Source organism: Macrobrachium nipponense, chromosome 14 (genome assembly GCF_015104395.2).
Source record: "Macrobrachium nipponense isolate FS-2020 chromosome 14, ASM1510439v2, whole genome shotgun sequence".
In the NCBI taxonomy this organism is placed as follows: domain Eukaryota; kingdom Metazoa; phylum Arthropoda; class Malacostraca; order Decapoda; family Palaemonidae; genus Macrobrachium; species Macrobrachium nipponense.
In genome coordinates this window covers 53,689,003-53,704,930 of record NC_087207.1, presented here as the reverse complement: position 1 = coordinate 53,704,930, position 15,928 = coordinate 53,689,003, and positions in this window count along the sequence as shown.

The window sequence follows — 15,928 nt, the reverse complement described above, 5'->3', positions numbered from 1 at the left end:
CAAGTTGGCTCAAAATAAATGGGGCAAGTTGGCACACGTTATTTGATAACGATAGTAAGCCTATTTATTTATATAATTTACCTTTTGTTTCTGGATTTTTGGAAGGATAATGAGATTAGTGTCCTATCATTTCCTCCACATTGTTCTCACAAGTTGCAGCCCCTGGATTTTAGTGTTTATAGACATCTTAAGAAATGTTTTAACAGGGCATGTGATTCGTGGATGACTGGTAATCAAGGATCAAGTATGCCCATCTGTGTCATTCCTGGTAAGGTTTCCTCGGCTTTACCTCTAGCTGTCAGTTATTCTGATATTTTCAATTTGTTTAGGATTGATAGAATTTCAACTTTGAATTACAGACTATTTCAAGATTTTGATTTTACGGGTGGTTATGTAACAGATTGAGAGATGTCCGAAAAGACACATAGGCTTCGGATCAGTCATCAGCGTGATACAGAGTTTAAGAACTGCTCCTGTTGATCCAGAAGAAAGCTCAGCTGAAGGGAGCCTGTGTTTGGTAAGCCAGGAGAAGTGTAGGTCCAGTGCAGGGCATGTAACATGTGGGAGCATGAAGACTATGACAAGGATTTATCTCACACCTGCCACAATTACAACTAGATGATGATGTAAAGTAATACTAATGCTTTATATTTTGTATTTTGGAAATTCAGAGGGTATTTTTGCTATTTGATTTAAATGCAATGTAATAGTTTTCTTTTAATTATCAATGTGCCAACTTACCCCGTGGGGCAAGTTGGCACGAAAAGTTATTTTTTTCTAAAGTTTATTGTTATCTTATGTTGAAAACAAACAACAATTATTTTGCTCTATGATAAAGACGAATGTTAATATTTTTCGATGGTGGTAAGAATTTTGCAAAAATGTTTGTTTTATATTCGCAATAACCAAAATTGTAAAAAGTGTGCCAACTAGCCCCGGTCTCCCCTACTCGCTTTAGCTTTGTTTACGAGATGAAAATTAATGTAGCGGTGGTTGGAAGACTGGCACTATAAAGTAGCATATAAGTTCTTATCATTATTAGAGTTATTGCTGTAAAATGTCTATGTACATAACATTTGTTAAATAGAGTAATACGCACCCATTAAATAGATAGGAATACATATGTAATATATACGCTATAGTCAGGGTACAGATCATAATAATTGCGCCACAGCCTACTCGGTTTGTTTTATCGAAGAAGGACTACCTTCTTTTGGTTTCAACTGACTTTCATGCTAATGAAATCATGGATACATTTTTGTATTATCAGTTTTATGAATGAATATTGTTGTTACTATGGTCGATTTTTTTCGGCTGGTGTAAAATTCGTCAGATATAATACACCTGGCTGAGTAAGGACACAGAGGATCTCTGTTTTTTAAACAATCTCTCTACACACCAAGTTATTTCGAACATTTTCCATTCTCTCAAGAAGATTATGAATAAATACAAGAGCAAACTAGACAAAAAAAAAACTAGTTTTAATCATAATCACTAGCATTAATGTAAAGAAAACAAGAGAAATTAAATATTAGTGCGATTGTCAATTTTTTCTATCGTTAATGTTTAAGAGTCAGTGTTAACGAATTGTTAGGGTTTAGTGAGTAAGCGTTTAGTGATTTTTTATGAGTAAGTGTTTTATGAATATTTAGGGTTTAGTGACTGTTTAATGTGTCAGCATTCAGTGAATGTTTACTGAGTTCTTTAGGGTTTAGTGAATGTTTTGTTTTTTTTTTTTTGAATGTTTATTGAATCTTTATTGTGTAAGTATTCCAGTGAAATGTTTTTTGTCTTTAGGGTTTAAGTAAATGTTTTGTGAATGTTAAGTGAACGTTTAGTGAATGTCTTGTTAATGGTAGTGTTCAGTGAGTATTTAGTGCGTAAGTATTCAGTGAGTGTTTAGGGTTTTAGTGAAAGTTTTGCGAATTTTAAGAGAGCGTTTAGTAAATGTCTTGAGAATATTAGTGTTTAGCAGATGTTTAGTATGCAAGTGTTTATTAAGTTTTTAATGAGTGGATGTTCATTCACTGTTTAGTATTTAATAAGTATTTAGGGTTTGGTAAGCATTTAGTATTTGATGAGTGCTTAAGGTTTAGTGAATGTTTAGTGTTTAATTAATGTTTAGGATTAAGTGAGTGTTTAGTGAATGTTTACCGGGTGTTTGGGGTATAATGAGTGTTTAGTAAATTTAGTGTTTTAAGTGTTTAGTGAGCATTTAATGTATAGTGAGTGCCTAGTGAGTGTTGGGTATTCAGAGTGTTTTGTGTTATTGAGAGTGTGTGTGAGTGTATGTTAAGTGTGTGTATGAGTGTGTGTGTGTGTGAGTGTGTGTGTGTGTATAGTGAATGAATGCAAGTGTGAGTGCTTACTGAGTAAGTGCATTGTGAGTGTTGGTGTTTAGTGATTTTACTACATTACTGTTTATTTAGTACTTCGCTACCATATGCAAAGAAAGTCCTGTATTTACACAAACCATTTATGCTTGACACTGCTTAAATCCAAGAGCAGATTCTTAGGCCTGACCACAATGGTTGTATGCTTAGGTGTGTTATCGTAAGGTAATTTTTCTCTGTGAAATTGGGTCGAATGATAATAATAATAATAATAATAATAATAATAACTAATAATAATAATAATAATAATAATAAAGATTCTTAAAAGTAATAGTAATAAAATATAATACTAAGAGCTGGACCGAGACCTTTCAATATGACCTTCCGAAGTCACTCTCGGCAGGGAGATCGCTACTCCAGTGATTGACGCCCTATGCCTTGCACACAGCTGACATATTTGCACATTCGGTTGTCCGATTTTTATGACGTGAGGATATAATATGATGTTAGTGCCTGTCTACTGGGTATAATGAACAAATAAAGAAAAAAATATTACTAGGGAGAAAATTAGCCGAATAATGGTCGTCAAAGCCAGTATCGATGGAATGTATTGAAACACATTACATAGGCTGCCTGTGGTGCGTGTCGGTGGGAAGTTAAGAGACAAACGCACTCAGCTGGCTTTAGACATCAAACTGCGTATCATTTTTATTTGAGTTTAGATTTTCTTCACTGAATATATATGGTACCTGATACTTGGTGATAGTGTACAGATCAATTTGAGTGAAGCAGCCGAAAATAAGTGGACTGACTATTAGATAATTGGCATGATATTATAGGCTAACTTATATTGGGAGTCAGGAGTTCCAAGTTGTATGATCGTCAACTTCGGGAGGGGAAATAAAATGGGGGGAAAGTGTTTTAATCTTTATAGTTAGCTTATCCTGAACAATTCATTCACATTTCCGTTTCCAGTAATTATTTGTGTTGTGATACATCATCTCTTTGTGAATGTGCGGGTGTTAAAACGGCACTCAATGATGGGACTTTGGTCTTGATATCAATCGAACTCCCATATCCGATAAAAATTTCATTTCATCCACACGAACCAACAGCAACTAAAGAACAATTCAGTTATGGTAAAACACGTTGGGCTACGAACCTCGACATGGCTGCAGTGTCCTAACTATAGGCAAGAAAAGACGCTATTAAAACGAGAATACTTATCTTACATTTCTTTTCTTAGAGGAATTGAGAGTGGCATCATATGACTGGTTTAATTATTCAAAAATGGCTCAGCACGCATACTTGTAGCTGTTGCCAATTGTGACCCCCTCCCATTCAGATAAAATACTTTATGCGAAGTAATAACTCCAAACCAAAGGATAGTGCTAATATTATATATATAGTATATATATATATTTATATATATATATATATATATATATATATATATATATATATATATATATATATATATATGTATATATATATATATATATAATATATATATATATATATATATAATATTAGCAAGTCTCATACATGTAAGTCTTTAGTATTTATATAGATGTGATGAAATTAATGAAGTGAAATATTCTATACTTCAATAGGAATTTTGAAAAGAATAACTCCGGCAGTAATTCTTATCCTGAAACATCACAATATTTCTTGAATTTTTTGCCTTTTACATTTTATCAGGCTCACGGTTTTCAGATACTTATACCATATTTCTAATATTAATACTGCCTATGATAGATTTTGAATATTTCAAGGTGTCCCATCTCTCCCTTCCAATCGTAGGTTATGTCTGTGAAGGGCTAACCACCCACTAAAATGGCTGGCATTACCATCACAGCTTTCTAGGATGTGCAGTGCTATTGTAGTACAAATTTTACTTGGTATATCCAATGTTGGATGCAGATTCTGTCTCCCCCTCCCTCTCCCCCTCCCCACTCGTTGTGGGGTGTCTGTCAGAGGGTAACCATCCACAAAATGTCTGTCATTACCACCACAGTACTCTAGGATGTGCAGTGCTATTGTAGTACAAATTTTAATTGGCATCTCCAATGTTGGATGCAGTTCCTGGCTCCCCCTCCCCCGCCCCCCCCACTCGTTGTGGGGTGTCTGTTACGAGGTAACTACCCACTAAAATATCTGTCATTACCACTGCAGTACTCTAGGAAGTGCAGTGCTATGTAGCACAAAAAATCTACCTGGTATCTCCGATGTTGGATGGAGATCCTGTCTCCCCTCCCCCTCCCCCCACACGTTGCGGGTGTCTCTCAGGGGGTAACTACTACTAAAATGTCTGGTATTACCACTGCAGCACTCTAGGATGTGCAGAACTATTGTAGTACAGATTTTACTTGGTATCTCCATGTTGGATGCAGATACTGTCTCCCCCTCCCCCTCCCCACTCGTTGTGGGGTGTCTGTCAGGGGGTAACCACCCACTAAAATGTCTGGCATTACCATCACAGCATTCTAGATGTGCAGTGCAATTGTAGTATAATTTTACTTGGTATCTCCAATGTTGGATGCAGACCTGTCTCCCCCTCCCACTCGTTGTGGGGCGTCTGTCAGGGTGGGGGTAACCACCACTAAAACGTCTGTCATTACCACCACAGTATTCTACGATGAGCAGTGCTATTGTAGTGTAAATTTTACTCGGTATCTCCTAAGTTGGATCTAGATCCAATTAACCCCCCCTTTTCAGTGCGTCTGTCAGGGGGAACCCACCCTCCAAAATGTCTGTCACTGGTCCATTCTATAATCAGTAGAAGTGGGGTGCAGATATATTTATATATTAGTTTTGCATCTGGTATCAGTCATATATTTGGATCTAGAACCCAAACTCTAACGAGGCACAATTAGTGGTGCTTGTTCAAGTAAGCCACGCCCGTTAATAGTTTTCGGCAGACGGTCAGTTTCACAGTCTACACGTCTACTCCTAAATACCGGTAGGGGTTACAGTCGGTATCTCGTTGGTTGTATCTCAACGGTCCGGGCTACCGCTCTATAAGGATGTTCTTCCTGTGGTCATCCATTTGGGTGCATGGTGATTTGTGATACAATGCTGGAGTTGTTCTGCTATTCTTGGGTGTAGGGCCTTGAAGTTTTTGAGCCAGTATCCATGGACTTCATCGGGACCTGGGGCTTTCCAGTTGGGCATTTTCTTTAGTTGGTGTCTGGCTGTGTCTGTCGTGATGTCAGTGAATCTTTGTTTTATTCTCCCTGTTTCTTCTGCCTTGACTTCCTGGAGCCATGTTGCATGTTTGTTGTGTGATACCGGATTGCTCCATATGTTTTCCCAGAGTTTCTTACTTGGTTCGGCTTCAGGAATTTCTTGGTGGTTGTCTTCCCCTCTTAGTTGGCTGTATAGTCTTTTCTGGTTGGTTCCGAATAGTTTGTTCTGCTGGTATCCCTTATTCCTGTTCATGTATCGTTGGATCTTATGTGCTTTGGCCTTAAGCCTCTGTTTTACATCCTCTATTGTGTTGTTTAGTCCCCTTTCGTGTACTTTGTATTTCTCGTTGAGTTCCTCCCTTGTTTTCTTGCTTCTTAGCCTTTTTTCTGCCATCTCTTTCAGTTTACTCAAGTCAGATCTCATCATCATGATTTGCTTTTCTAGGCGCCTTTTCCAAGGCGGTTGCTGTTTTGGTTTCTGTTGGGTTGGTTGTGCTGGTGGTGTTGGTGTTCGTGTCCCCATCAGTGCTTGAGAATATCATAAAATCCACGTAAGAAGGTGAGTGACAACCGGGACTTTGAACAAGTACTTTCGTAGTTTATTCTATACATATACAGGGTTATTGGCTTACTGGTAAACCCCGTTAGTTAAACAACAGTATTACCATAATATAAGCAACAAACATTCAATGTTTTACGTTTTGTTGGCTGGTTCAGATTAAATCGGCTGAATACCAGCGTGAGTCAGTGCCCTAAGTGACTCCATAAGATTCTCTATAAATGTAATAGTATGTCGAAGGGGATGAGGGGCATGGTATGAACCACTGGACTCAACTCATCAAAAAACACGAAAATCTAACGAAATATTTATTCAAAATAGCGAAATATGAGAGGCTAATGTCAGGCTTTATCACGACTTCAAAATGGAGGCATTATTATTCTTTTATTTTTGTTAGCCCTCGAACACTTTGATTTTAGAAAACGTACAGTAGTTTTAATTTAAAAGAAAACTATATATGTAATTTGAGATTGGTGGCTAAATTATTTTTTATTTTGAGTTACCTGTTGTTGCATCTTTGCTGGTATCATCCGTAACTTGCAAATCATTATCAAATTAGTGTAAAATTATTTATATTATGCCTTTCAGAGCAAGGAAATAAACGATAATTGAACCTTGCAACATGAAGACAACAGATTTCAGCGGAATTTTCTCTAGAAACTACCAAAGAGAGAAATTAATGTTTAAAAAGAGATTAAAATACAAGAGATTTGAGACCTCAACCTGAGAGAGAGAGAGAGAGAGAGAGAGAGAGAGAGAGAGAGAGAGAGAGAGAGAGAGAGAGAGAGATCCTAACCTTTGTAAGGGATTTGGACTACCAAAGAGAGAGAACAAAAATATTGTTGAAAGGGAGATTAAATACGAGAGATTTGAGAACTCAAACAAGGCCTGAGAGAGAGAGAGAGAGAGAGAGAGAGAGAGAGAGAGAGAGAGAGAGAGAGAGAGAGAGTAATAATAATAATAACCTTTATTCCAATAATACATTGGGTTTTCTATTTACATCAGGTCATCAACCAAGGTTAGAAAGCGTACATTAAAGCTATTAAAACAATAAAATCATAGTATTCTATAACAATATACACACATACATACATATAAATATCTATATATGCATATACATATATACACACATACACACATACATATATATATATATATATATATATATATATATATATATATATATATATATATATATATAACTTGAATTAGGAAAATTGTAATTTTGCTTATAAAACATTGTTCCTAGAACAATAATTAGTAAAAATTATTGCAGCATAAAATGTTCTTCATAGATAATGGTATGTCTTAAAAAGCGGTTATTGACGTGAGACGTGGCTAATGTCAGGTACAGTTGTTTCCTATAAAACTATACAGAAAAGACTATACAGCCAACTAAGAGGGGAAGACAACCACCAAGAAATTCCTGAAGCCGAACCAAGTAAAATAAATTATTGTAGCAGTTATGTCTTCAAGTGTGCTCTGTTCTTCAATACAAGTAAACTCAAGGGCATAAATTATGATAAAGCAAGACTCACACTCATAATAAAATCATCTTTTAATACAATATCATGTGAAACTGTAAGTAATACGAGTTATAAAAAGGGTAGAGCGCGCTTCAAGAAAATTTTTTTTCCAGTCAAATCGTCTTAGTTGGATAGCCTAGTCCAGAGGTCCACAATAGGCCTCTATATCCTTAAATGTAATCACCACGCTCAGAACCTTTGTGGTCCCAGGATTCCTTATTCCCTCTCCATTATAATTTCTCTCTCTCTCTCTAAATTTTCCTAGCTATACTCTGTCCAGAGTATAGCTAGGAAAATTTAGTTAGGAAAAACCCACTGGTAGAATATATACAGTGAAAGTAGAGTGATGAAGAATCTACCAGAAGTTAAGGTAGAAAAGGGAGTAGATGTGTACAGCATAAGACTGCACGAATAGCAGTTTCGAAAACGAGACCAAACATTGGCACTTGTTTTCGAAAACAGTAAAATGCAAACCTCACCAAAAACTATGAACTTTGACTTCTTCAGTGGATGGTTACCGTCAAGAGACGAAACCAATCAGATTAATCTGGGGGTGGCACCGGAAGTAAGGAAAGCTATTCAAGTAGAAGTAGGATGTGTCTTAGAGAATAGTTAAGGAGGAGCTAATTGAAACAGTTAGGTCCAAACTTTATTTGAACTCCTAGAGAAATTCAGTCAAGAACCAGTCCTTATACGGGGAGGCTGTGTTCCTTCTCACTCTGTTCCATTATAGTGTGATAGTGTTATATTGTGAACTTGAACTTTATCTAATTATAAGAAATTTTATTTATTAAGTGGTGTTTAACTTGCCCAGAATCTGAAACGTGTCCCACGCCATGGCAATGAACAAACCTCCTGAGAGACATGGTTAAAACGAAAAATAAATTATCTACAATGTTCCTATGAGAAAAGAAACTCAACCGTAACAAGTGATAATTGAAGGTTAACCCATATAACAAATAACCTTTCAAACATTAACCGTAGCAACGAAGAGAACAAGAAGAAGAAGAAGAGAGAATAAGAACTCGTAAGTACGCCATGCAAACAATAACGAAAGAGAAATAAAAATAACACCCATAAACAATATATATATACCATATAATATAATATATATATATATATATATATATATATATATATATATATATATATATATGTGTGTATATATATGTATATAATATATATATACACCTATATATATACTTTTGCAGTGATAATTAAAGAAAAAATTTGTGAGGGCAACATTTCAGTATTATTTGACAATTAATTTATCACCAAGATTACATAGATTACATAATACTCAAGTGTATTGTAGGAATAGCATAAACGTGGCTTGAGGCTTTTACACACACACACACAAACATACGAGCTATTCTTTGTTGAAAAAAAAGCAAGCATGACAGAGGCTTTTAGTTATTCAAGTTATTCAGCATCCAAATTTTATTGATACTGTATTTTAACTTGGCCACTGACCATTTAAAATGCTTGTAAGGGACTGTGTATATCTACACTAGAAATTTAAAATGGTCTGATGAATATTCTAATGTCTACTGTTTGTTAAATATGGCAGATGTCAAAATTGCTTCTAAAATCCAACACACCGTACCTCGGGAATATATATAATTATAATTCTCCTTGCGTGTATTTATCATAAATTAAATCAGTCTATTTGAAAATACTCTTCTTTGCTACGTAGCCCTTGATCTGTCGGCCCCAAATCAATTCGATGACACTATAATGACATTGGTAAGGAGGCAATCTTACAACTTTGTGTTCGTTGTCACATGCTAGCTTATCAATGAGGTCAAGTGAACCCATAGACGCTGTAATAGGCTTCGCTAACTCCTATAATTCAACTTGACTTTGCTAATTGTCTGTCTGGTGGCTTTTCGCCTTTGCCGATGAACCACAATATTGTTTCCCTTTTCGTATTTCTAGACTTTTATAAGGATGAACAGAATGATAAGGTATCATCATCATCATCATTCAGGTGCCATATCCCCAAGGACGTCGGCAATCATGGCTCGCCATACTTCTGTGTTTCCGGCTATGCAGCATCTGAGCTGCATACATTCTTCCTCCAGTCATTCTCACCAATCCATCCATATATTTTATCTAGGTCTTCCTCTTGGTCTCCTTCCACTGATTTACCAGTGAGAGAGAGATGCTCTAGTTCATAGCTTCTCACTACTCCGGCTGATTATTTGGTAACAGTTGGTGGCTTCGGAACCATTTTTCGAACACTTCATGGTTGATGTTTGTACTCCCGTTGCTCTTACATTGTTCCACCGACCAACAACACTTACTCACTGAATGATTTTGATGAATCATCCCCATGTCCCGTCGATGAACATCATGAACGTTTTTTTCTGCTTCTCCGAGTTTTTTCATCGCTCGTAGAAACTCTACATAGTTGCACTCATTATGCATATTTATTACGTATGTGAATGTGTGTTTATAATTCACAGGGACACATGAAAAAGTGCAAAAAGTAAATGTGTATAGTTCTTCTAACCTGTTTCTCTCTCTCTCTCTCTCTCTCTCTCTCTCTCTATAGCTATGGTCATGTACTACACACTTATGTTAAAACATGCTCTTTCCCTCTCCTAAGATTTTTCCAGTGTTTTTGAAAATCTTATTTTCCTCTTTTTCCTTTAGTCCTGGAAATTTCTGATTCTTTCAGAGTTTATCAATATATCTAATTGTTTCTGACACGATCTGTATACCTCTCTCTCTCTCTCTCTCTCTCTCTCTCTCTCTCTCTCTCTCTCTCTCTCTCTCTAAGTTTCTCTGCTTTTCTCAATATTTCTCTATTTTCAAATATGGTTAAAAATCATCGTCCATTTTCCTTTACACATTTCAGATTTTTCTCTCTTAAAATATTCTCTTAATTGCTTTGCTCTTTTCCTACCTCCCCTTAAGTCCTAAAAATTTGTTTGGCAGTATCTCTTAAATTGTTGTCTCAATATTTCTCTTTCAAAAGAATGTTTTCTTCCATTCTCTTTCTTTCAAAAGATTTTTTTCTTCTATTCGCTCTAAGAAAAAAATATCAGCTTTATATCAGATTTCTCTGCTGTCTTTACTTCCTTGTAGTCCATTACCATGCATGAATGAGCAGAAAGTAATAGGATCTTTACTTACATAGTGACTTCCCTACTAGTGTATAATGGCATTACTAAGCAGTAGAAAATATCATCCTGCATGTTGTGATGTCTAATCGTGTACCAGTATACTGCCTTCAAGAATATCTTCCTGGCATCTTCCTGCAGATTACGCCCTTCCAATCTTGGGCCATGAAAAACTTATAAAGGAAACCTTATAAAAAAATCTGTCTTTTAGCAGTAACATATGCCTTCTGTCAAATTAAAGTTACACAATGCTGCTTGGAAGCAGAGGTTTCGCACACAGGAACTTAAGAGCAATTATGTTGTGTAGTGAACTTTTAGAAAGTATCAGCTCACAAAATGATGCATTTTAAATAAACTAAATTACTATGATTAAACAGCAGGTTCATACAACTAAAATGGTCTTTTACCATGCATAGGAAGTGCTGAAACACTTACCAACTTCTGATTTTCATTAGATGCATTGCCATACAGTCTATTATGCCTTATATAAAATACTTGTGATTTTTCTGAAATGTGGCAAACCATCTCATGAGGGATATTATCTGGACCAAGGGAATTGTTGCCACAACCAACCCTTTCCCTCAAGAGACATAATTTCTATTTTTGGAAAAGTCTATGGCTACTAGCTCTGTTCTTCCCTTCTGAACTGACACCCTAGGGAATTGTACGATTTTTCTGGAGCAATACGATCCGCACATTTTCATGCTTCCTAAGCATTAGTTAGGTGAAAATATTTGGAAATTATTTTTTCCATATGTTACTAATGACAGTTTAGCTGCCTATGACTGCCCTCATGCAGTTTTCTTTGCTCTAGGTAACAGCTTGAGAATTGCATTTTTTTTATTTCTCAGAGTGAAAGAGTTATAGTAGTTGTTATAGCACAGATGGTTCAAGTAGTTCAGACCACTTGGGCACTAGGCACCTAAACACGAATGTGGATCTTGGTAGTGTATATGAAATATTTAATTTTGTATATCGATGCTACTATCCACTATTGGGAAATCATCATTTCCTTCAATTTCAGTTCGACATGTAGATGAGCCAGGAAACCGCTTAAGAATTGCATTTTTTTTTCTCAGTGTGAAAGTGAGTTAATTGTTGTTATAGCACAGATGGTTTAGGTAATTCAGACCACTTGGGCACTGGGCATCTAAACGTGTGTGTGGATCTTGGTAGTGTACATGAAATATTTAATTTTGTATATCAGTGCTACTATCCACTATTGGAAAATCATCATTTCCTTCAATTTCAGTTCGACAACATGTAGATGGTCCAAGAAAAACCAGACCGTTGTTAAATACTAACTTTATCACTGCTGTTCCATCATCATTATTCTCCAACCAAAACTGATGTTCGAGCTGCAAATAAAAACAGCAAGTTCTATGGATGTCTTATCAGACTAGTATTTTAAAAGCTCAACCCCCATAAGAGCTGGCACCACCTCGAGAGAGAGAGAGAGAGAGAGAGAGAGAGAGAGAGAGAGAGAGAGAGAGAGATTTTTTGAGATTGTAACCGCCCCATCATTAGTTTACATGTACAGTAAATTAGTTCACATGTAAAGGAACTTTAATATCCCTCATGAAGTAGTAAAGGTGTATCTGGCTTCTATTCCTTTAAAGAAAGTGTCCCCACACTTTCAATCATGATCAACTTCACGTACTTCCTGGTAAGGGTCTGGCATCTTTGCTTCAAGCAGTTATATTCTTTAACTGACTACTGAGAATTCCAATGTCAGTACCACCAGTAACAATGACATTGTTTATTTTCTTTTCCTCACTATAATGTTTGCCTAGGAGGTGCTTTCTGAAATAAAGTAAATACATCATAAGAGGAATTAAATTAAATTGTTTTTTTATACCATGCCAGTTTGGAGAAAATGACCTCTACTTTGAAGGCTTTATTTTGTGTAAAATTAGTTTTATTTCCAGTGTGCTTCCATTCCTATTAAGTTTTTTTCCACTTTTGATGGGTGTCTGGACCTCTCTCAGCATAGTTCCTATGTTCAACTGGGGAAAATATGATAAACTTTTGTATTGCCATACTCAAGTCTCAAAATCAGGAATTTATCCTACCAAGCCCAGCAGAGTACAGTACTGTACAATATATCAAAGAATACCCACTCAACACTCTTCTCTTTATCAAAGAAGAACCACTGTGTTCACTATTCGCTTCTCTTTCTAGCTTGTGTTACTATGAATCTTTCAAAGTGAGTACCCCTCAAAATGTAAATTTTCATAATAAAATTTATTATTTGGATACTTACCTACTGTAAGTAGGATTTTAAAGGTAGGAGTTATACAAAATCAGGTCAATGCTCCTTTTCCGTTCAAGGATTCTCACATCTTGTTCTTTTTGCATACAGTCTTGATGCTGCCGGTTTCATCTGCCTCTGAAATCATAAAATGTTTCATAGTAACAAACCTTTATCACAACAGTCACCTAAACACTATATAGAAGTATTTAAAGCTTTTTCAGTGATACTATAACAGACTTGTTAAAAGCATTTTGCATTTTTTTAAAGTTCAACTGATGAAATAATTATAAGTTATGTCCACATTTTTAATTACATTAAAAACTTCAGTTACATTCTTACAAGAAACAAATCATAATACTGTACCTTTCAAGACTGCAATATGCCAAGCTGATGTCCTGTAACTCATGCTATTATTATTATCGGTATAACACTGGCCTCATCCATCTTTTACCTCTGAAAAATGAAATAAACTATATATCTTTTATGTTAAAACCTATCTTGTATATATACTCTACTAGTATACAGTTATACTTATAATACTGAAAATAAATGATGGGATTCTTAATCATGACCCTCACCACTCAAGGGATAATTTGTAATCCAGTAATTTTGGTTCCATAAGGATTATTTTGTAGAGCAGCTCAGTTGGGTTCTGAAGGGATTGATACCATATATCCTAAGTAAATAGAGATTAATTTTGAAACGGACAGTACCCCAAAGGTGGCCTAAGTACCTGCTGCATTCAGTCATTTTTCCTTCTTTAAGTTTTTCTTTACTTAATTTCAGTCCTAAGGAGAGGGTGGAAAATAAGATGGATGAAAGAAAATGAGGTACAGTAAAAGGAATGCAGCTAGGGGCCAAAAAGAGACTGCAACAAACCTTATGTATGCCTGTGAGAGGAGTTTTAGTGGTTTCCACAACAGGTACAACAGCAGCAACAGAATAGTCAAAAGGTTTGATTCCACTGAAATAGCCATAAGCAGGGGAGGCTTATCAGCAAAAAACTCATCAGATGAAGCCAATTTTCCCCACCTCCCTCCCACCCCTCCTCCCCCCGCAAAAATGCCTAACCCATGGGTAACCAAATATACTAGGGGATGGCCCCATTGACTCGCTCAAAGCACCAGGAACACACAATGAAGTATGTGGTGACATGCTGAGTGCAAGCTGGGGTCTCACTAGAGATGAGATCTGGACGTACACCTAGGCCATCAATGTTGGAGAGCATGAGAGGAGACAGAAGGTCGAATAGAAAAGGGACTGAAAAGGTTTGGAAATGGTTTTCTCCCGAGGATACCAGTGAATGCTCTTTGGCCTTCTTGAGGCCATCTTTCCCCAGGTAGAATCAGGCCAAGGGATTCTAATTGTGCTAAAAGGAAAGTGATGTTCAACTGCAAGTAATAAATCTACACCTCCACTTACCACCATTTCATTAACTTTTTTCCATACATAAATGATAGCCTCCAACCTGCACTGAGAATACTCCTATATAAAAGATAATGGTTTGTATTCTGGTAAATATAGAAATTGGATACCTATAATCTGATTTTCAACTGGTTCAGTGAATATTTCTCTTGGAACAACCAATACTTGCATGAAGAGTAAAGACAGTTTTACAATGACTGGTGTTATTTTTAAATATTTACCACACATTGTACATTACATTTCCCAATACTGTGGCTACTCTAGCTTGAGGGTTGAAGCTGGATTCCAACCATTTATGAGCAGTGTGAAATGTACTGTAAAAATGTAATGTACATTAATATACAATGTCTAGTGAGGACCATCATTCAAAAGAGAAAGATGGCACTGCATTACCATATCTCGTATTGCTTCTGTCATTAATTAAGAAGCACAAATCCTTTTCATCATGCATGCTCAAAGCCCCTTCAAAGTCAATGTATTCAGAATTTTTTTTATAATTGCCTTGAAAATGCTGAAATCTAACAAGTATGGTTTTAAATGTTTCAGTTTTGCAATAGCCATATGAGGTTAGCTGTTCTGCCAAACCTTTTGGTAATTCTATGCAATAACTCCGCACGGACTCCAAGGACAACGGTCCCGTGAATCAAAAGCCCACCCCCTAGGGAGGGTGTATCAAATGTATTTCACCATGTTTGGTACTGGTCCTTATGGGTTAATTACAGTCAACCCCCCCCCCCCCAAATAACAGTAAAGTCTTAATAAACAACCCAAATACTGAAGTAAACTGTAATTTCCAAAGAAATACCCAACGCAGAGTTAGTACCTAGATCTATCAACCTTTTCTCTAAATACTAACTTGGACAAATCCTGCTTGTCAATATAATTCATAACCCAAAAATAATTTACCGGTCAGTATATCAATTTTGAAAAATAATTTACTTGTCAGTTCACTAAAAAAATTAGCTTGTCACAAACACTACATTATTAAAAAAATATATAAATAAAATACTAAAATACCCTTACAATTTAAATGGCTTAAGAACAAACCCTAAACAGGAAAATTGGCTGTGCAAGTTGCCAACTAGGCCATGTCCACAAGTCAATCATCACACTACAATAAGAGGAAGTGTAAATGGGTTGGGCACTTTTATTTCCGCAGGTCACGGACTGCAAGGAACAATTCCGCGAATACAAAAGCCATTAAGGATTGAGGTGTCAAATGTATTTTGCCTTGTTTAGTACTGGCCCTTGGGGGTTAATTACAGTTAACCCCCCAAAAATAACGGCAAATTAGGTAATAAGCACCCCAAATACTATAGGAATCTGTAATTTCCAAAGAAATACCAAACGCGAGTTATTACCTAGATCTGGGTACCACCGATTTCAACAAAGATCTCCTGTCCTAACCCTCCCTTTACCTAACCTATCCTAAGGTACTGTGCCCTACTAGTCTGGCTATGGGGAGGGGTTGGGGCCGTTTACTCTACACCTTGGCCACCTAAACGAGAGAAAATT